The sequence below is a fragment of the Periplaneta americana genome, chromosome 2, assembly GCF_040183065.1.
Source record: "Periplaneta americana isolate PAMFEO1 chromosome 2, P.americana_PAMFEO1_priV1, whole genome shotgun sequence".
Lineage (NCBI taxonomy): Eukaryota > Metazoa > Arthropoda > Insecta > Blattodea > Blattidae > Periplaneta > Periplaneta americana.
In genome coordinates, this window is record NC_091118.1 from 187,108,332 (window position 1) to 187,132,966 (window position 24,635).

Consider the following 24,635-nt stretch of genomic DNA (forward strand, 5'->3'; position numbering starts at 1 on the left):
AATGGAGGAGGAGAAAGAAGAAGATTATCAACAATAATCTGACTAGAGGATTTTTTTTTAACTGGAGAAAATCAAAACTCAAGTGGGATTTAATTGACTATTACACGATTAGAAGAAATGAAGTACTCTAATGCAATAAAATATTAATTGATGTACTAAATACTATTTCACTAATGTTAAGTTCATCAGAACTTTTGAACGGAGCCACCATTTTCACTTGAGTATCTATGCGGGAAACAAATGGCGATCGCAAAGCATGTTTTATAGTAACGTAAAAATTTGCAGTTTGAAATGTTGGCAAACAAAGAAACAAATGGTAGGGAGGTGATTAAAACAGAAGAAAGTATATAAAGATTAAAAGAAATAAAATAAAGTAAATATTAATTGACTTACTAAAATTTTATTATGCTAATGTTAGCTTCACCAAGACGTTTGAAGGGAGCCGCCATTTTCAGTCGACTATCTATGCGGGAAACAAATGACGATCGCAAAGCATGTTTTATAGTACCGTAAAGAATTTTCAGTTTGAAATGTTGGCAAACAAATAAACAAATACTAGGGAAGTGATAAAAACAAACAAATGTTAGGGAAGTGATACAAATAAACAAATGCTAGGGAAGTGACAAAATTGTAGCGATAAGCAGCCATGATTGGTTGAAACACGTCCTTCCGTACTGTTTTATTTGTTAAAAGTAGTATGACGTAGTAAAGTGTAATAGTCATTACAAATTTTCTCCATTATGACCTTACGTTTTGTTAATCTTATGTTAAAGCTTCTCATGTTAAAAGAGACGTAAATAATACGGAACAGTAAATTCAATAAGTAATAGCAAACTAAATTCTTGTTGTAATTTTTTACGTGGAAGCTTTACGCAAAGATGAAGTTCAGTAATAACATTTTACAGCGTTGTTACTTTTGTTCCGGTGTAATGGCCTCGTTGTAGAACGAATCTGCGAGTCGAAACTTTTGCTTTTTGTTGTCTTTGGTTAAATAACCGTCCCCACCTTGTTCCGGTATTCATTCAACGTTATGAGAGTTCTGTGAACGAAAGTTTTTCACACGTCACTCTCGCAACACGGAAACTTGTAGTTAGTTTATCTTTGGGAAGGTAATTTGTTTGGAACTTATGACTGTCGCTTTTGAAAGCGATGGAATTCCATCATCTTTCCCTCGATGCATTAAGTAGATGGCGAAAGAGAGAGAGAGACTGAGTGGTGGACATGGCGTACTCTTCTCCTTCCTCTTGTCATGGATAGCAAAAACGACGTTTTACCGCTCCGTCCGACTGCAGTCTAATGGGATTGGCAACTTGAAAGTTTCATGAAACGGGATTGCAATCCAGCGGGGGCCAGTTGAGGAAATGTGTAAACCCTCAGGTTCGCTTCCGAGTGGGTTTCCTGCTGCATGTCCCTCGAGTTGTGTAAACCCTAGGGCTGCTTGGTAAGGATTGTTGAAAATCGTGTCCCACGGGACATTTACTCCTTGTTTGTTCTTCACTGATATGACATAACCTGCTTGTTTGTGCAGGCACTGACATTGTTTGTTGTAAAAATAGTTCTTATTTACCTTTTTTCACCGAACTTTATTTTCTTGAGTGCACGTACTGCTATGAGACACAAAGTATTCGGCAAATTAAAGTACATCGGACGATTTCCGAATGTCGTATCATGTAAGTTTGGTCCTGATAGAAAGAAGAAATTTAATATGTTCATCTTTCCTTCACTTCAGCATTAGGGACACATTTCCATACATCCTTTCAGTGCGTGCTAATGGATGATTAAATAGGAAGAGTATTTGGCAGACTGCTGATTTACGACGATCGCAGACCCGCGTTCAAATCCCGTCAACGGCGGAGTTGTGTTTGTATTGGACAGATCCAAGGTTTTTATGATTTTTCTTGGAGCTCTAGAGTTTTTCTCTTTATTATTCCACCAACACATTTCCACAATTGAATATGCCATTTCAGAAAGTAATAATAATAATAATAATAATCCGTGGCGCTACAGCCCATGAAGGGCCTAGACCGACCAGCCGACTGCTGGCATCACGCCCACATGTCGAAGCAGAGGTGGACGATCATCCAACCAGAATGGAGGTAGGCCTATCGTGTGGTTAGGACGATGATCCCCCCTGCCGTTATAGCTGGCATTAGCAACCGTATTTCGCTACCTATCGTAGCTCCTCAAGTGCATCACGATGCTGGGTGGGCACCGGTCCCATACACTGGCCGAAATTTCATGAGAAAATTTCTTCCCCCATGAGGACTCGAACCAGCGCGCATTCCATAACGCGAGTACTAGGCAGGATGCCTTAGACCGCGACGCCACTTCGAACAAATTTTGGGAAATTAAGAAAAAAATGTTTAGTATTATAACTAAAATAAAATGTACAGGATGATTCACGAGAAGTTACCGCCATTTACGGAGTTTATTTCCGAAGATATTCTAGTAAAAAAAAAAAAAAATGTAATATAAACATGGGTCCTATTCTCACTATTTTCAGAGTTACACTAATTTGAAGTTGCATGTAAAATACTTTTTTTAATATAGTTTTAAGGGTAAAATAATATTACAAATAGAGAATGAACCGTTCAGAAGTATAATTACTTTAACTGACTAGTATTCTGAAGGTAAAAACGTGTTGTTAATTCCTTAGTTGCTTTGTACAGCTTTTTTTTTTTTTTTTTTCAATTTGTAAGTAAAAATGACATCATTCTTACGCACTTATCTCAACAATTCTTACAAATCACTCGACTTCTACAACTTGATTTTTTACAGTTCAATTTTGTATCCTAATGTTCAGTCTTAAAAATAGTTTACAAGAGCGCCGTGATTTGTAACAATTTGTAACTATTCAGAAGTATCATTTCTTTAATTAGCTAGTATTCTGAAGCTAAAAATGTGTTGTGAATTCCATAGTTGCTTCGTATATATTTTTTTTGTCGATTTTTAACTACGGAATTACATAGACATTACGACGAAGTGAAAAGAAGTGACTAGAAGCATTTCGTCCTATTACTAGTAAAATCAGTCCAGTAATGCAAGTTTTGTAGAAAGAGCAATTAAAACTTTATTAATGCACGAAAAATCATAATACATTCTTTACATAAAGTAGGCCTAATTGGATTGTTGCCTCCAACATTTCGGACTTATTTGATTTTACTAGAATACAGAGCACGGAAATATGTCAAGGCCTGTATTTAACTTACTTCTACACAAAAAGTGAACTTAATCTATTTTACTAGTAATAGGACGATTTGAAATGTGGGTATGAAGAAGGTTGGAACGTGTGAAATGGACAGACAGAATAAGAAACGAAGCTGTATTGGAAAGAGTGGGTGAAGAAAGAATGATGCTGAAACTGATCACGACGAGGAAAAGGAATTGGCGGGATCACTGGGTGAGAAGAAACTGGCTTTTGAAGGGTGCAATGGAAGGAATGGTGAACGGGAGAAGAGTTCGGGGTAGGAGAAGATATTGGATGATAGATGACATTAAGATGTATGGATCATACGCGGAGACTAATAGTAATAATAATAATAATAATAATAATAATAATAATAATAATAATAATAATAATAATAATTTATTTATTTAATCTGGCAGAGCTAAGGCCAGTAGGCCTTCTCTTCCGCCCAGCCAGACACTAATTCTAATTGAATACAATTGCTTACATAGTTATTACATTAATATCTAGACCATAAAACAACATGAAAGAAAATAATGAAAGTTGGATAAGTAATGTTAGTGTGACAATAATAAACATTGGTAAGAAATAGTTATAATAATAATAATAATAATAATAATAATAATAGTAATAATAATAATAATTTATTTATTTATTTAATCTGGCAGAGCTAAGGCCAGTAGGCCTTCTCTTCCGCCCAGCCAGACACTAATTCTAATTGAATACAATTGCTTACATAGTTATTACATTAATATCTAGACCATAAAACAACATGAAAGAAAATAATGAAAGTTGGATAAGTAATGTTAGTGTGACAATAATAAACATTGGTAAGAAATAGTTATAATAATAATAATAATAATAATAATAATAATAATAATAATAATAATAATGAAACAATTTAGATATTTATCTGTGATATATATAACCATTAAACATTGAGAACCTGAAACAGCTATTATTGCTAACAAGAATTGTTAGAAAAATATTTCGTTAGCTTATTCTTAAATTGGTTTGATGTCTGACAGTCCCTGACAATACTCGGTAGGGAATTCCAAAGCCGAGGAACAGCCACAGTGAAAGAAGATGAATATGAGGATGTTCGGTGGGAGGGAATGGATAATATTGAGGAGTGTTGTGATCGTGTGTCTAGGTTATGATGGGTGGATAAATTTTGAAAACGAGACGCAAGATAGACAGGAGTGGAGAAATGCAATATGTGAAAGAGAAGGGAAAGACAGTGGATTTTTCTACGATCTTCTATACGGAGCCAGGACAACATTTCGAGGGATGGTGTTACGTGATCAGCCCGGCGAATATTGCATACGAAACGGACGCACATATTATGAACACGTTGTAGTCTCTGCGCCGAAGTAGAGGAAGGTAGAAAATAGGAAAGACTGGAGAATACTGGTTTTGCAGTGAAAGACATGCCCATGGGCAGAACGCTATGAATGAATGAATGTGTCAGGACGTAGCGACGGCTCACCATTAAACTGTTGCGGGCAATAACGTGGAATAGTGCTGTGCGAAGAAAGCTGAAATTTCAACGCGAGACACATAATCGTTTTAAACAGTCGTAACGCCTACTGTGCTGAAATAACATAAATAAGAACAGAGCGGTATTGTGGATATCGTCGTAATTGCTGTTTACTTATCTTCAGCGACGCATGAAGAAGTGCTTCACCGCTTCATTCAACTTTCTGATTACGTATTTGTGTTAAAACATGCCTTTGTAACATCTGATATTACTAATCCCGTCTGACACACCTTCACAACGCGCCATTGAAGAACATCGTGCAGATAACTGTTCCCATCTGGGAGGCTGTTATGGGGAAAGTGATTAATGGTCTCTGAGGTTCTTCACATTTTCGTGAACAGCTCTCCACGGAAGTAGAAGTTGTGGGTTTTAACGATACGGATGTACGGGGGCTTTAAAGTTAGATAGGAGTTTTTAGCTTTTGTGGCTTCCGTATTCTGGGGGAACGTCCAACTGTAGGAATCTGAATTTGTTTGGTAAATTACGTTCAATATAGGCTACTGTACGAACCTCCCTTTTAGCACAAACGGTAGCAAATCTGGCCAAAAATATTTTTTAGGAGCTATATGCTAATAAATTACCATATGTAATGCCACGAGTGATTTTTTACTTATCGTGTCCGCGAGTCAGTTTAATGACTAGCGGATTTATCTGAAGAGGTTCAAAATTACGAACTTTGTATTTGTTAGGACTATTTCATGAATAGAACGAACTAATAAAACACATAAAATAAGATATTCCAAATACTTACAGTAAATGACATATTAACCTCACAACATTGGTCACTCCAGCAGTGATTTATGGCAGTTAACATAATTACCAAATACAGGATGGAAGTGCAGATTTTAACAGGTTATTCCTTGCATAAAGTACAACAAAAAATTCTAATATCATATTAGTATCAAATGAATACTTCTCTCAGAAAAAAATGATTTTTTCCTAAATGTTACCACTATTTTATTCGGTAAGTGCTATCTATACGATTCTGATTTTTACTTTTGCATTTTTTTTTCAATGAAATTAACAGTTTTTTTTTTTTTGCAAATGAAATAAAAAAGACTAACACGTATCGTTATCTCCTTCCATAGGAAGTGTGGCAACACTGCTGAAGTGACAAAGAGGCGGAATTCTGCTGTTCAGCCCGAATACGTGTGTGCATTCATACACTGGGTTGCAAAAGAAATGCCTAGTCAAAGTCGCTATCGATTTGAAATATCGTGTTACGAGGACTTAGCTTAGCAAACAACAGAAATAAAGATACAAAGAAAGCATTGCATTTAATTTTCAGTTCTGTATATCTATTTATAATAATATTTTATATTTATATTTGTACTAAAATTGATACATTTTTTTGCTAATACAATATGAAACATAACTGGTAGTATATATCGATTGTAACAATGACAGCATCCATGGATGACAAAGGAAGGCTTTGCAATACCATATAAACTGGAGTTTCACTATTTTCGTGTAGTATTCTTATTAATGTTTGGAATTGAACGGGTTACATCAGCTTCTTGTCTATGCGGATGACGTGAATATGTTAGGAGAAAATACACAAACGATTAGGGAAAACACGGAAATTTTATTTGAAGCAAGTAAAGCGATCGGTTTGGAAGTAAATCCCGAAAAGACAAAGTATATGATTATGTCTCGTGACCAGAATATTGTACGAAATGGAAATATAAAAATTGGAAATTTATCCTTCGAAGAGGGGGAAAAATTCAAATATCTTGGAGCAACAGTAACAAATATAAATGACACTCGGGAGGAAATTAAACGCAGAATAAATATGGGAAATGCGTGTTATTATTCGGTTGAGAAGCTTTTATCATCTAGTCTGCTGTCAAAAAATTTGAAAGTTAGAATTTATAAAACAGTTATATTACCGGTTGTTCTGTATGGTTGTGAAACTTGGACTCTCACTCTGAGAGAGGAACATAGGTTAAGGGTGTTTGAGAATAAGGTGCTTAGGAAAATATTTGGGGCTAAGCGGGATGAAGTTACAGGAGAATGGAGAAAGTTACACAACGCAAAACTGCACGCATTGTATTCTTCACCTGGCATAATTAGGAACATTAAATCCAAACGTTTGAGATGGGCAGGGCATGTAGCACGTATGGGCGAATCCAGAAATGCATATAGAGTGTTAGTTGGGAGACCGGAGGGAAAAAGACCTTTAGGGAGGCCGAGACGTAGATGGGAGGATAATATTAAAATGTATTTGAGGGAAGGGGGATATGATGATAGAGACTGGATTAATCTTGCACAGGATAGGGACCGATGGCGGGCTTGTGTGAGGGCGGCAATGAACCTTCGGGTTCCTTAAAAGCCATTTGTAAGTAAGTAAGTATTCTTATTAATGTTGTAAAATAAGAGTATATGAATAATTTAAAATAAATTCATGTTAAATAATAACGTGAACATGTTATAAAAGTCGTATTTACATGTTAAAAAAAAACTAATCTCAGAAAAATAGCTTTCCACCTCGCCATATTGGCTAAAGGCCTCGGAAAAAGATGTAATTTCGTATTGACATTTCTTTTGCAGCTCAATGTATGTGAGCCGGCAACGTGCTATTGCCAAATTACGCAGACTTTCATCCTAATTTTCTGATCAACCATGCACTTAATTAAAAACCGGATAATAGACTTTTATTTATTTTAATATTTCTATTGCTCCCTTCAAGTGCACATTTATATCACTTCCAGATTGCATATATATTAAAAGTGACGCTGAAGATTGTAATAAATAACCCAGTGTAATATTATAACATTTACTTTCTATTCATTTCGATATTCTGAGGTTTAGCCTGTCGAATTAATTTCTTTCTTCGTTTGTTTGGCCAGATATTTCAAACGCCATAGTGTTGTGTGAATCTAGCGCTTGTTTTCACTGCACACATGTTTCTTATACCTGATCGATAGGGGACATGAAATAATTGCTGAACTATAATGTAATACAGGATTTTCATTTCAAAATTTCCCAGTCTAAATAACTAATTATTTAAATTAAATTCAATTTAAACAAAAAACACGTCAATGTAGATATTGAGGGGGAAGTCTGAAATCAGGCTTAATTGCATTTTAGATTTCGCTCCCTAAACCCCAGCCGCCCCCACTTTGAAATTTCAAATGGCACCCCAATATTTTATACTTAAATATGAAAGAGTGTTCAATTGCTTATACACCTCATTCATTTGTTTTCGCATCTTTTGTTTTCTATCGTCGCCTGGCAACCTGGATTGTTGTTATTGTTGATTAGAGCTGAAGAGAATAAAGATGCAAAAACTTATTTGGCATTTCATGTAATAGTTATGTTTGTGTATTAAATTATTTTAAAATGGTGAATACCCTTCAAGAGGGAACATAAATCATCCTTGTTGATTAAATTTAGGAAATTACACAAAATAAGCTGTGTTTTCATCCTACAATCAACTAATAATAACTATGAACTTTCTATCAATAAATATGATATAGTCTTTTTATTACATATAACATGAGCTATTCGCATTGGAAATCTGCAAGGCTATTTCACTTCCACCCTGTATAAGATATTGAAGAATCAATGTGTCAGATTGTATTAAGTTATTTAGAAAACAGTTGCAGTAGTGAATTTCTGAATGCGACATTACATTTTATTTGACATGCGCCCCAAAATAATTTAATTTTTGGCTTATCCATAATTAGTATGTATAAGACATATCTTCCCAGCATTTCTTGTGACAAAGTGTGAACAGAATATGCATCAAAGCTCAATGGTGCTGTGATGAGTACAAAATATAGTACAATAAGAATAGCTGTGGAAAGTGAAGTACAGTGAAACCTCTCCTTACGGACACCCCCAATATACGGACACCCCCAATATACGGACACTCCTCATATACGGACAGATTTTTATGTCCCAACTGAAGTAATATAGAAATAATGATAAATTTAACTTTCGTTTACGGACATTCTCGGACACGGACAGCTGTTTCACAGTCCTAAAGCTTGCTTTACCTCCTGACTGCGGACAGAACTTGGATTTCAAGACCTAATGTGTTAAAAAAATGAAAAAAAAATCAGTTTTGAGAACTGTACAGAAATTACTTAACGTGAAAGAAGACAATAAGGGTCTCGTAGGCTACCACTAGCCCAGCCGGCTTACCCCTTGTTAGCTGGAAGTGGGTGGATAAACAAAATCATAAAATTTAACCTGTCTGATGGGTCCAAGGTTTCCGCGATCGTGAAATTGTATTCGACACATGATAAGGTTAGTAGGATTATTCTCTTCACTTCAATCAGTTGTTCTGCTTCGAGAGGCATGGCGCCTGAACGTAAAGGTTAAGTTGAAAACTGTAAATGACAGTACTGCATAACTGTAGACCTAGAATAAGTTGCATGGCACAATACTGTATTTTTCTTTTTCGATCTTATCTACTGTTGCAAAGAATTTACTGTAGTACAGTATACTGTATTTAGAATTAAACTACAGTAATACATTTCATTTAAAGCGTGAAGGGATATATAATGCATATTATTTATTTATTTATTTATTTATTTATTTATTTATTTATTTTGCTAATAATTGTAAAATAAATTATAAAATATACAGAGAAACTTTAGCTCGCCCCTGAAAGAGTAGAACTCGTGCTCAGGGGCGGATTCTTGAATTGAATTTACTGTTAAATTGGGGAGCCTCCCTCCCAATAAAGGACACCTCCCAGATGCGGACAGATTGTTACGTCCCTTCGATGTCCGTAAATGAGAGGTTTCACTGTAGTCGGGGACACATAGAATATATCGGAATCGAACCCGGATAGCTGTGGTAAAAAACAATTACCCGATTGAGCTGCTGAAAATGACGATATGCCAATTAACAGAATGATATGGAGGTTTTAACATTTCACCTTTATTAACTTTTAAATTATAATATGATTTTTAATTTAAAGAGGTGTTCGACCCGTAGTTCTGCAGTTAAAGAGTATTAAACCGATGTAATGAAACGGTGCACACATAGTAAATTATATACATCCCCATAATCGCCTTTTTATGAGGCTTCCAGGAAACCTTTAACCTCCTGCTTGGAATTAAAAACGCTTTGTGTAAATATTGTTTTATTCTAGTGCTGAACTATTGTTATACAAACCATTACGCAGTTAGGTTACACAACACAGCACAGTCTGTATCTGTGTGCTGAAGTCGCCTCATTAGTGGTTTCACAGGCCTCGTTGGCAGAATATCCCGTGGAGGATGTTTCCCAGTGTACGGAGGAATTAATCTAAGGAGACATTTTAAATTCCCCTAAAACCACATTCATTGTTAAATTTTTTCTGCCTCTATAATACGCAGAGATATTTTACTGCAGAAATAATGTAAAATGAAAGAATATTCCTCTATTTTAAAGTTCTCACACAAGTTTGCGGTAGCTATAATATAAAATTGCTTCCGCGCTAAAACCGCTGGACCGAGCCGAACTTAAAACAGCGGTTTCTTTTGTATATAATTTTGCTGCCGCTTTTGTATAGTTCACCGTGTGTCACATGCTGTTCCGTGGTCAATCGGTGAACGGTGATTGGTTTGTGGTCTTCTGCTAACTGCGTATACTAACATGAACTTGTCATGGATTTGGGGTGGATCTTTTTAGACACGTTTCATAAACTATGCACTGCGGCTGCCGTGTCGACCAATCTATGCCCATGTCATAGTTCTACAGCAGTGATGTCAAAGCAAGCGCATTTTTCTGACCTTGACGTCGTGCGCGGGCAGCAAGCGCTAAGTATGGAAAGAGGAAGGTTTGTGTATATGCATAAGCAACCTGTTGGATTAAGAAAACAGTAGTGCACAAACTTCAAACGGAACGTCAAATTTTATGTCGTTATTTTTATATGGCTTCTTTCTGTTTAATATTATCTATATTGTCTGTAAAACAAAAGTACTAACACTGATTTCTTAATATTACACTAGTGTTTTAAATCTTAATAACATAATATAGAGTTAAGAAGGAATATTCACTTAAATTCTATAGTAGTATAATATTATACTGTATTAAGTGGATGAAACACATCATTCATAAAGAAAGTGATATTCCAAAGAAAGAGATTGAGTATGACATGATAAGTTGGAATTTATATTGATGGTATCTTTAGCCTTACAAAAGTAATCAATAAACTAATCAAAACAATATTACAGTACAAAGCAAAGTTACCTAGGTACTGTATCTGTTTTAAGTGTAACTAATATTACATAACAAAACTCTTATCGCATTATGCTTTTAAGGTGATATTTGTGAGCAACTTCCTATCATCAGAATATTAAATTATTTTCTCGAAATCTGCTGAAGCTATAGAGCTGACATTTTCCCAACTCATGGGCACGTATCTTTTGCTTATGATGTAACAGTAGTTGCTTTGTTAATTCATTTCCTTACAAACAATTTCCATGCGAATATTTTCAAAATTTTCAATACACTATCTTCAGTAATACGTATATACGGTATATTAGATTTACGAAAACATTCTGTAAGGCTACTAAATAAATAGGCCTATACCTGAAAATTTCACTTTTCTATACGAAAAGTTGAGAAAATATTTCTTTTGAATAAAAAAAATGAAACTTGTGAAAAATGAGCATTAAAATTAAAACTTACATTCTTATAATGCACTTATACTTCTCAGGCAAATCTAAAAATTAAGATGGATACAGTTTTAATAAGTTCTCTTCCCTTTATCTATTGAATCAGTGCTGGCCATCCCTGAATATAGCTCGACCATGCGGCATATACCACCTCTTTCGTCTGACTCTTTCCTTTCCGCTGTAAAGCGCTCAGGCTCTCCTGAGCTCTAAAGCGCGCGCTTGCTCCTGTGTGCAGCAATTGACATGCCTGGTCTACAGAGTGATTTATATAGGCTAGAATTAACACTTGTCTTTCTTTCTACATTTCAAAACGAATGATGTTATCCACAATTTGTTATACCTCAAATGTAGAGTATCTTTGGAAGATTACTAACCTCTATAGCAGCGGTGGTGAAAATGTAATCGTGCGCCGAGCCACTGTGTAACCTGCAACGTGCATAGCACCTATGGAGGGAGGCGGACACCGGAAGGGGAAGTGAAGCAACTGTCTGACTTATTAACGGATTTTCATTTTCCTTACGTCAGGGATTTAAATATAGTTTTATACAGTACAAGGCTACAAGCTAATGTTTAGTACGTGTAACGAAGAAAGAAATAAACAATAAAATATGAACAATATCACAACCTAAAATTAACTGTCTTCAGAATGTCTCTGCGACAGAGTTTCAAAATCAGGAATTACGTCACTTACTGCCAGTCGTAGTTGATCACGAAGGTATTTGTCTGTCAGTCGTGATCTAAATTTGGTTTTTACTACTTTAATTGTTGAAAATAATTTTTCACAAACGTAAGTTGTAGCGAACATGGCTTCAACAGAGGAAGGGAAAGAACGAAGCTTCGGATATTTATTTTTTTGGCAAAGATTTGAAAGTTCAATATTTGTCAAGTCCTTACATCTAGCTTTCATTTGACTTCACATAGTAAATCAGTGAGTTCAAATTGAAGAGCTAACCGCATTATTCGTACATCTGCTGAAAAAGAGTCGACGTACAGAGATGATGATGATGATGATGATGATGATGATGATGATGACAACAATAACACTTAACCTTTTTTATGTTTCATCAGTAACATGTAGTATAATGCCGTTTTATGTTATACAACCTTTTTCCTCGTAATTCTTGTGAAGAAATCATACATTTAATATTCTCATCATATTGATAGCAAAAAAATGCGTCCTTCCATCCTACTTGGAACTTTCGTACATGGTTTCGAGAGAGACATATGCCACTCGCAGGTCAGAGACAAATACAAATAGAACGGAGTTTGTCTCCAGTGAGTGAGAGGATAGGGGTTGGCGGAGGTTACAAGCAAGCGAAATGCACAGCTATCACTGCGAGCTACAATGTGTCGCGAGTCACGTTCTCGCCATGGCTGCTCTATAGTAAATGTTGAAAATTCTTTATTTATTCGGCTGGAAATTCACTTAATGACCAATTTTTAACGTCAAATTAAGCAGGAGTGTTGATTCCCTGTCATCAAATGCGCAGACTTTTATTCTTTATTTCTTATTGTTGGCAGCTGTTTTTGACATTTTGTTTTAGTCACTGAAATTCCGTTCCCGGTTTATTGTTGACCAGGCTAGCGCTTTTTCCATGTCGATAGTCCAAGAAATGACGCCTTAGACCACGCGACGTCGGCGCGGGACAACTCGTTATTAAATAAAATAAATTAACAAACAAAATGTTGATTTACAAGTCATTCAGTTTTTCCCTCCAGATCTCTAAACGTGATTCTCTTGTCATTTGGTTACCAGAGTGCAATACTTCTTCTTATTGCTAGGGACCGGATTTTTGTGTAATATCAAGGTGTGAAATATGTACATATATATATATATATATATATATATATATATATATATATATATATGTGTGTGTAAGAAAAATAAGCTGAATATGTACCAAAATATGTAAAATCATGAAAATATTTAATATCAATATCTGGCAGGTATAGGATAGGTAAGACTCTCCAGTTATGATTTCATAGAGCACCCGACTTTTTTACCGCACACTTGACACATTACTATTTTTCCATCTATAGTGAAAGCTTCGTCCATTGCAATCCATGATTTTATTTTTATCGTTAGGGTTGAAGATACAGGGGCCATTTTAGTTAGTTAAAAGTTGTAGATAAACTCACTTGCACTTTATAGGTATTGTAAGTACTAAAACTAGAGAAGTGAGTGAAATTAATGACACAACAGTACTGAAAGCACTGTTTCGCTTTACTGGATTAGGAGAAAAAAAAGAGGAGATGTGGGGCACATGCATTTTAGCTGCTCCCTGTAAGAAACAAGTACCTACTAAAACCTCAAACTATAGGCATTTACAAAATGTTGTTTGAAAAGTGATATTTCTGTCTCATTCAGAAGGGTAGGATTATTCCAACCGAGGACCATACTTTCTAATTACTGCTCGGAAAATCCCATTTCCGTATAGGTCTACTAAATTTAAAATAAAGAGGTCAAGCAATAGTGGTATTTGTCACACCTAAAAAGGCTTTTATTCATTTTTACTTCTCTGAAAGGAAAAAAAAAAAAAAACTTCTGCTGGGGGGCTTTTCAAATCTGTGTATTTCAATTTTTTTTTTATTTTAGTAGGTTATTTTACGACGCTTTATCAACAGCTTAGGTTATTTAGCGTCTGAATGAGATGAAGGTGATAATGCCGGTGAAATGAGTCCGGGGTCCAACACCGAAAGTTACTCAGCATTTGCTCATATTGGGTTGAGGGAAAATCCCGGAAAAAACCTCAACCAGGTAACTTGCCCCGACCAAGATTCGAACCCGGGCCACCTGGTGTGTATTTCAAATTGTAAACTTGCCCAGTAAAAGTTTTTTCTTTTCCTTTCAGAGAGGTAAAAATGAATAACACCCCTAAATATGTAGATTTATGTAATAACAAGCCATAATATGTAATGTGGTTAATATGTAAAAATATGTAGTATCAAATTTTAATATATTAATGGTAATTACAAGATTCGCAAAGATTAGTTATTTATATACGGTTAGGTTGAAAGGAATATAATATGCAATTACATAAAAATCCGGTCCCTACTTATTACAGACAGAAAGAAGAAAAGAAGACAAGGGAGGCACGTCTTTGGTAGGGAAGTGAATACCGTATTTACATTCTGCTTCGATTCGAACCACTGGATTTGGAGCTACATTGTCTAATCTTGAGTCTATGCCTGCATTAATACGAGCCAGCACAACTTGGTTATGCTCGGAGGCGGGATGGGGAGTTTGTGACGGTATTGATGAACTTAAGTTCCTGCATTAGCTAGGGATTTCTCGGAACAGCTGAATAATAATGCACCGGCTGTTCGGGGAAGTCTGTTGCCACACACTGGCAGGCAGTCTCTCTCATGTTGCCTATTACTTTATGGTTGTCCTAAAGACGTGATCCTTCCTGCGTAATAATATTAGACTACAACTTCGCTTATATATGTTGGGTAATTGGAATTTTAACCGCAGTGTTTACCACTGAGATGTACCAAGTCGATATCGGATTTCGCAATCAGCGCAATAGTGGTCCATAAGCCATAAGCAGGAATACACCGCTTTTCTGAAATTATTATTATTATTATTATTATTATTATTATTATTATTATTATTATTATTATTATTGTTATTATTATTATTATTATTATTATTATTATTATTATTATTTGTGGCCTCCCAGCTTTACTTACCTTCCTGAGAAAGCCTTGCCAAGGATCTTATCACGCTTCAAAATCCATCGCCCTCGGCCTGGTTTGAACCAAAAAACCTCGAATCCAACTGTCGGCATAGCATGGTAACCACAGACTCTAAGTGGAGACTTCTAGAAGTTCTCTTGTTAGTACCTATAGTTTGACGACTTCAAGTGAAACCCCGTAAAACACGCCAACTTCTGGAATCTCTCTCTTTCTTTATTCTCTCTCCCTCGCTCCTCGTCATTCAGTCACCAATCACCATGTAAATATCTGAGAGAGAGAGAGAGAGAGAGAGAGAGAGAGAGAGAGAGAGAGAGAGAGAGAGAGTGCGTGTACGTGTGCGTGTGCGCGGGCAAGCGCGTGCGCATCGCGACCAATAGAAGAACCACTCTCCAGTATTACCACAATAACGGATTCTTCATTTTTGCCTCGACTGTCGGCTAGGAAGGTTCCATTATGCTAGCATTGCAGGCAACTAGTCAACCTTTTAATTCTTTTGTTAGCAGGTTTGACAAACTGTGAGTGGACCTGCAAGTACATAGTGCATAGTGCTCTCTCCCTTCCCCCCGTGCTTTGTCACTTGCTCCTCCCTAAGACAGCCAGTGCTCACGTAGTAACTCGGTCAGGGTTTCAGTTCGATTTGTCAATCTATACACCTTAAATAATTCTGAAACACGATGTACACCCTTTTACAAATGGCGAACAACCCCTGAAATATCCTTTAAAATGAACAATACAAGATCTATTCACTATTGGAACATGTCAGTTCTGGTAGAACCATTTTAAGTCATTATACTTAGCAAGCTAGTTATTGATAAGTGAAGTCGACAAATTTTTCCGCTGAACCTGAATGTGACATAAACAACAAAAGAACGCTTACAGAACTGACTAAAGAATGAAGGAAAGTATAGGAAGTGCACGTTATTATTCATAGTTGCTGCAATTTGAGTGCAAGCGACGGTAAATAGTGAACTCGCATATCTACGCACGCTTCCCGTTACATTTTATCTCGTGTATATGCAAATACTGGCAGAACCTAGTAGTGAAAGAATGTTCAATATGTGGAATGCGAAAATATGCTTACTATATGACCACAGTCCAGCCCGAGGCAACAGAGAATGCAGTAATTCTGAAACTATGTGCAAACTCAGATGGTAATGACCAGCTTGTATCGAACTGTCTGGAAAGACAGTTGCGAGAGCAGTTTGAAGGAAGGAAAATTCGAAAATCTGATAGGCGTTCTTAAAGTATCACTATTTCCAGAATGAAATACAAATAAATTGCTTCGATTGTGCGTTAGTCATTGTACTCTTTCATTTCTTTATACCGTCAAGTTTTTCTAAACTTTCGAACTGGAGATGGGTGTGGGCGTTACATTAGGCAAACTGTGGAATTCTTGTAATTTTGTGTTGGAACAATCCAGATCCAATCTGTGACGCGAACAGCCCACGAAGGACAAAGGCCTACCAGCCGGCTGCTGGTCACACGCACACGTCTCAGCAGAGGTGAACGATCATCCAGCGAGAACGGAGATACCAGCACGATTATCCCTCAGCCGTTATAGCTGGTTTTCGAACCCGGATTTCGCTATCGTAACTAGTACCCAAACTCAACACAGTGCTGGATGGGTTCCAGACACTGGCTGAAATTTTCACGAGAAATGAATTAGGACAATACAGGTGTGAAATTGACAACGGAGGACATCTATGACTTATACACTGATGTGTAATTAATGTGTCGCCTACAAAATTTTTGTGTGTGCTAAACTTTCGGCACACATGCATTATAGGTGCCAATCTCCTTATTGGTTGAATTGTAAAGTAGCCACGTTCAATTAGTAGGCTAGCGATGTCAAAGAGGACGGAAGCTTTGTAGTTTCAATAATTTTAATTATGTCGCGCTGTCCATTGTCGTCAAATCTTTTGAAGGCCTCTCCAATACTCCACGCGGAGTGTATGGACGGAAGCTTTGTAGTTTCAATAATTTTAATTATGTCGCGCTGTCCATTGTCGTCAAGCCTTTTGAAGGCCGCTCCAATACTTCACGCGGAGTGTATGGACGGAAGCTTTGTAGTTTCAATAATTTTAATTATGTCGCGCTGTCCATTGTCGTCAAGCCTTTTGAAGGCCGCTCCAATACTTCACGCGGAGTGTATGGACGGAAGCTTTGTAGTTTCAATAATTTTAATTATGTCGCGCTGTCCATTGTCGTCAAGCCTTTTGAAGGCCGCTCCAATACTTCACGCGGAGTGTATGGACGGAAGCTTTGTAGTTTCAATAATTTTAATTATGTCGCGCTGTCCATTGTCGTCAAGCCTTTTGAAGGCCGCTCCAATACTTCACGCGGAGTGTATGGACGGAAGCTTTGTAGTTTCAATAATTTTAATTATGTCGCGCTGTCCATTGTCGTCAAGCCTTTTGAAGGCCGCTCCAATACTTCACGCGGAGTGTATGGACGGAAGCTTTGTAGTTTCAATAATTTTAATTATGTCGCGCTGTCCATTGTCGTCAAGCCTTTTGAAGGCCGCTCCAATACTTCACGCGGAGTGTATGGACGGAAGCTTTGTAGTTTCAATAATTTTAATTATGTCGCGCTGTCCATTGTCGTCAAATCTTTTGAAGGCCGCTCCAATACTCCACGCGGAGTGTATGGACGGAAGCTTTGTAGTTTCAATAATTTTAATTATGTCGCGCTGTCCATTGTCGTCAAGCCTTTTGAAGGCCGCTCCAATACTTCACGCGGAGTGTATATATAAACCAGAGTTGCAAATTTTAGCAGTGTGTCTTGTTCCATGTTATATTAATATATAGCAGAAACAAACAAGACGTGACAACGTCGCATTTTCATTTTATTATCGGTGCATGCAATAAAGACCTACAAATCTTAAAAGGAATGCCGCTGCCTAATAATTAAACGAGGCTTCTATATGAATGCTACTATCGATATGTATTGTTGTTATAATCGACATAAAATATGTTGCCAACTTCTAAATTAACAGTCAGTTTTTTATTGTTGACTTGTAGCCTACTTCAAAATGGTAATAACGGCAGCAGGGGCGGCTCGTACCTAAGAGCTGCGGAGTTGCAGCACTCCCTGCTTTGACAGGAAATAAAAATAATATTTGTTTTAATTTGTAGAAGAATTGTTACAGCTTTTATTGGTAAATTGCTTTATATTTCATCTGGCCGGGAATATGTACTATTATCTTATGCATAATCTTTTTGCGCGTCGACTGTATTGGAATTGACACTGCATTCAAAATCGTCCTGGGATCTGCAGGGTGTGACAGATCATAGAGAGTGTGTCTTGCTTGGTCAGGGGGTAGAGAGGTGAAGGGCAGCACAGGGAAACTGCCGCTGTTTAAAACCCATATTTCGCTGCAGTGGCTTGCAGAGCCGGGGCACAAGGAAAGATATTTCCTCCCCTCCCACACCGCTATTGTAATGCTACGTCAAATGGATTCTCTATTCCCTTGAAACTTAATGACAAAATTTTTCATTTCTTTTCACATACTTATTGTTGTAGAATCTTATCGAGTTAATATAACGAAATTAATATTCTCGTTTGCCTTATAATTACTTATATATCCAGCCTCCAGCAGAACCTAATATTTGCCTTAACTCAGAATGATTGCACGAGTATAATCCTTTTGATATAGCACGTAAAATACGAAAAAGACTTCTTTTCCAGTTTTAGAAAATTATTGACCATCAGTATATGAGTGTTGTTTTGTTGAGACGTCTTAGTATCGTAACTTAACCAGTGCAAATGTGCAAGCATGAGTGTGTGTGAATTACAGAATATTGATTTTATTTTTCTCAACTTTTCCTTGCGGAGAAGATTGATGTAATGAAATGAAATTAAAGGGTCATCCGTTATCCCAACTTAAATCTTACTCAAGCTTCATCCATCCGAAATAGTGCATAGGAAGTATAACAATGAAATTTACGCTAAGCATTTGTGGTTACGTGGATGTGAACAAAAAAAAAAAATCTGTATTTTGTTTTCCTTTCCTCCTCTTCGGTGGTGATGCTGCATGGACTAGGAGTGGTGTGACAGATTTAGGACATTTGCCCCTAAAAAAGCAAAATGCACGAATCTTCGCAGTCTCACCTGAAAAATGTTGTTTCGTTGGCTATGTTAGGCAAAACTAATATTGCTGTGCAATTAAGTGAAACGAACAGAACAAAACATTCTCAAACATAATCAAGAAGTGAGAAAAAATCGTGAAATTATTAAAAAAATATATTGATTGTATCAAATTTTGTTGCCAATATGAACTTCCTCTTAGGGGACATGATGGAAAAACGATTAGAAGAACCCTGGTGTATTTCGTGGGTTGCTACAGTTCGCGAGTAATCTAAACGAGCCTCTCAAAAATCATTTGGAACATGCCACTGTTTAAAGGTAATTCTAAGACAATTCAGAATGCAAGTTGAGAGTCTGCCGATCTGAAAATCAGACTGAAATCGATAGTATTAGCTTTTTTTTTTAGCGATTTGCAAATGATGCCATAGACTTCCCCAAACTAAGTCAGGAAGTTTTAGTTTTTCGATATGTAGTGCATTTATTTTTGTCCTATACTTATTAGTAACTAGCCGTACCCGTGCGCTCCGTTGCACCCGTTAGAAATAAATATAAAGTAATTATGTAATTAAAATAGGACATTTGATCCAGGGAACATTCGTGTTTGATAGAAGGATAAATCGTTTAATATGTTACTTAATTTAAATTGCATCCAAATAATTAAAATGCGATCATTTTGGTCCAGACACTCATTTGGTGCAATGACAATTCCTTTAACATGTTTCTAATTTTTATTACATGCAACCATAGTTTAATGAAGATTGACATCATTTAGATTTAATGTGTATATTTTATTTTACTTGTTATAGGTTTCCATTGAATCATGGTAATAACTTAATTTTAACCCTTGTTTTCTACGCATTCAGTAAATGGCGCTTGGCCCACTGTGTTTCTGAACCCTTCAAGTAACTTAAATTATATAATATAATATTACATATTATATTATATTATATTATATTATATTATATTATATTATATTATATTATATTATATTATATTATATTATATCAGAAGTTACTGTAATAATATTATAGCATTATGTCCATCTAGAGAAACTACACTTTCCAATGGTGAGATAATTAATTATACAAATCGGTTAATTTAGCTTCCGATTTACTTCATATCAACACAGAAACATTCTCTATAGGCTATCTTTCATAGCTTTCGATTGTTGCTGTCCAAGGCCCCTTATAGACGAAGTCATTTGTTTTTTAATTCATTACACAGCCATAGATGGCAGTTATTTTAATTTTAAAACTCATATCTCATTAAATATCAGTCCTATCAACATTTTTCAAGGAATAAAACTTATCGCAAATTATTTTTAAAGACACTTTTGTTATGTAATATTTTTCACAAAAATCAATAATAAGCGAGATATTTCGATTTATTTAATTCAGGCCCCCTTATAACCCCCCCTTTTAAACCCCCCTTTTAAATAATGTATTTTGAATGCCATATAGCCTAAAATCTAAGTTACAACGAACTTAATTTATATTCCAATTTTCATCGAAATCCCTTCAGCCATTATCGCGTGAAAAGGTAACAAACATACAGACAGACAGACAGACATACAAACAAAAATAAAAAAAAAAGCGATTTTCGGTTTCAGGGTGGTTAATTATATATGTTAGGACCAATTATTTTTGGAAAATCGAAAATTACCAGAAAAATTTCGGCTGCAGATTTATTATTAGTATAGATTAAGATCGGCCAAAAAGTAGTATGCAATACAAGTGTTAAGTGCATAACAGAATCTTGGAAATATAGAAGACGAATCTCGTCTTCTCTAACTTTTCCTTGATTCTCTTATAATGCACTCGTCAGCTGTTTCGTTGCGCAAGCTGAGCAATTTATGAAGAGCAGTTAAGCACGTGAACTAAATTCATAAGATCATGACTAGCGAGCGAATCGCAGTAACAGGTGACGACGGCTGCTGACTTCCCCTTTCATTGTTTCCTTGCATAAACGATCCGTCGATGCGGCGTTAAACCGAGCAACTCGGGTCGTGAATGAGCGATGTCGAAACTTGCTGTGTAGGAAAACCTGATTCCCCACCTGTAGATATCACAGCCATTGCCTCATCGTACAGTACGACAGAGGCGTTTCCTTGCCTTTCTTTGTGTTGGTCAGGTTAAAATTCTTACCTGGGTCAGCAGAGATATTTGTAGATCTTGCGGTCAGAGTCTGGATGGTTACGCAACAAAAATATTTACACTCTACTCAATTTTTTTGCACTCTATGTGGTTGCGAAACGTGCTGCCAGGTTATACTGTTGCAAGCGCATTACCCGCCCGATTTTGAAGGCAGTTGCCAATCTTTCCTGTATTAAGATCGTTATAATGTCGTAATGAAGATGTTCGCTCCAAATGACACTCTTGCAGATTCTTTAGCAATTGACATTCCTTTAATTCCAGATGTCGTCTATTTAAACATTCCTTTAATTCCAAATGTCATCGGTTTCACGAAGTCCCATCAGCTATTTCTGGCACTTGGTAAGTATTCCGATCATGCTTGTACGCAGATTTAGCGCTGCGTGGTCGTAACAATCGTGGTTTCGAGTTTTTTTTCCAAAGCATTCATGTTCCTCTTTTGTACAGGGACATCATTTTATTTTTACTAACATTTTTAATATTAACCTGGCTATACCTTTGGATTAAAGGTTCACAACCGTAAACACAGTTTGCCACCCCTTCCACGACTGGGGTTCGATGATACTGGCGTAAAATACAAACAGATCACTTTACTAGGTATAGGAGGGAAGAAAAGTAGTTCATCCATTTACGTAAACTAGAAAATATCGCGATTTTGAGTTTGATAATTTTCATTAGGTTTTTGTTTAAACAAAATACAGTACTGTATTAACAATAAGTGTTTTACCCACGAATTGAGCTATACATTCGGACGTATTCATTATGCAGTGTATATTATACTGTCTACAGCACATTAGCGTACAATATAGAGAATGAAGTTAAATTGAAAAATAATCATAATATGGATATTTAAACACATTTTTGAAAATGGTGGCCGTTCATTTCGATACAGACTTCAGTTCTTTTGTGCATATTATCGCACTATAGACTATTGTACCAGTTCCAATTACCAGTTTCGGCATTCGTACTAGTAACTCATGTTGAAATAATTCTGTACCTACTCTATAAAAGAGTACCTTACGTACTGTAAATTCAATCTTCACTTCTGCCCGATCCGAAAAGATACTGTCCGTCCAAGTGGCTAATAGCAGGGTCGTAGAAAGAGGGGAAATCACGTGACAGTTAATTACTTAACGAGGTCCTTTTATTTAAGTTATTTTAAACAGTTGTATAATATTACGTAGACGTCCAATTCCTAACAGAAATTAATGTTTTCAGAAAAGAGCTAAGACAGCCTAGCCACTAGCCTTTACAGAGAAGCGAGCAGAAGCGGGTGGGGGAAACCGGGATGCAACGTAAGCAAACGGATGACAGTACCTTTGCGAAAATATGATTCAGTATTGAAAGTTCTTTCGTCACTGGAAAACGCGAATATATTTCTGGAAGGTACTATACTCACTAACTCAGTACTGTTTACTATGACCGCATATGTGGCCTTGGTTCTGTGTGGAGAACGGTTGGAAGTTAGTAGAGGGGGTGGGAGTGAAGTACATTAAAAAACTCAGGTACAATAAAAATTGAAGTAAAAATAAAATGATGTCCCTGTACTTCTTTAGATTACAGATTTTGGTGACAAGTTACTGTTTCGGCTGTAGTAAACGAAGTAAAGCAAAACAAAATTATGTGACGCTCAAAATATTCCGAATTATTGGCAACAGTAGTTGTATTGCCCATCCAGCTCGGCTTTCTATAACAAAATTACAACGGTACTGAATGTAATGTCTCTTGCCAGTCGCAGATTATATATTATTATTATATTTGCTGAGGAGCTTTATTGCTATAGCGAAATATCGTCACAAATTCAGATTAACGCTCGAACGTAAAAAAATGAAATAGCCAATTTATTTCACTACAAAAAACCAACAAAAAATTCACCACTGTTAAGAATGTGTTTTAAGTTCAGTGAATTATGTAAAATATAGGATCTAAATTTCAGCATTTCTTATATTAAATATAATTTTCTTATTATTAAAATACTGAAGATAATCGATTTAAAATTACTTACTTATTACTTACTTACTGACTGGCTTTTAAGGAACCCGGAAGTTCATTGCCGCCCTCACATAAGCCCGCCATTGGTCCCTATCCTGAGCAAGATTAATCCATTCTCTATCATCATATCCCACTTTCCTCAAATCCATTTTAATATTCTCTTCCCATCTACATCTCGGCCTCCCTAAAGGTCTTTTTCCCTCCGGCCTCTCAACTAATACTCTATATGCATTTCTGGATTCGCCCATACGTGCTACATGCACTGCCCATCTCAAACATCTGGATTTAATGTTCCTAATTATGTCAGGTGAAGAATACATTGCGTGCAGTTCTGTGTTGTGTAACTTTCTCCATTCTCCTGTAACTTCATCCCTCTTAGCCCCAAATATTTCCCTAAGCACCTTATTCTCAAACACCCTTAATCTCTGTTTCTCTCTCAAAGTGAGAGTCCAAGTTTCACAACCATACAGACCAACCGATAATATAACTGTTTTATAAATTCTAACGTTCAGATTTTTCGACAGTAGACTGGATGATAAAAGTTTCTCAACCGAATAATAACAGGCATTTTCCATATTTATTCTGCGTTTAATTTCCTCCCCGAGTATCATTTATATTTGTTACTGTTCCTCCCAGATATTTGAACTTCTTCACCTCTTCAAAAGATAAATTTCCAATTTTTATATTTCCATTTCGTACAATATTCTGGTCACGAGACACAATCATATACTTTGTCTTTTCGGGATTTACTTCCAAACCTATCTCTTTACTTGCTTCCAGCAAAATTCTCGTGTTTTCCCTAATCGTTTGTGGATTTTCTCCTAAGATATTCACGTCATCCGCATAGACAAGCAGCTGATGTAACCCGTTCAATTCCAAGCCCTTTCTTCTATCCTGAACTTTCCTAATGGCATATTCTAGAGCAAAGTTAAAAAGTAAAGGTGATAGTGCATCTCCTTGCTTTAGCCCACAGTGAATTGGAAACGCATGTGACAGAAACTGACCTATACGAACTCTGCTGTACGTTTCACTGAGAGACATTTTAATTAATCGAACTAGTTTCTTGGGAATACCAAATTCAATAAGAATATCATATAAAACGTTTCTCTTAAGCGAGTCGTATGCCTTTTTGAAATCTCTGAATAACTGATGCACGTACCCTTATACTCCCATTTTTCTCCATTATCTTTCGAATACAAAATATCTTGTCAATAGTTGATCTATTACGCCTAAAACCACATTGATGATTCCCAATAATTTCATGTACATATGGAGTTAATCTTCTCGATTTAAAATAATGTTGATATTTGTTACTCTTTAATTCTTTAATTTTCATTTTTACATTTACATAATGATACAATATT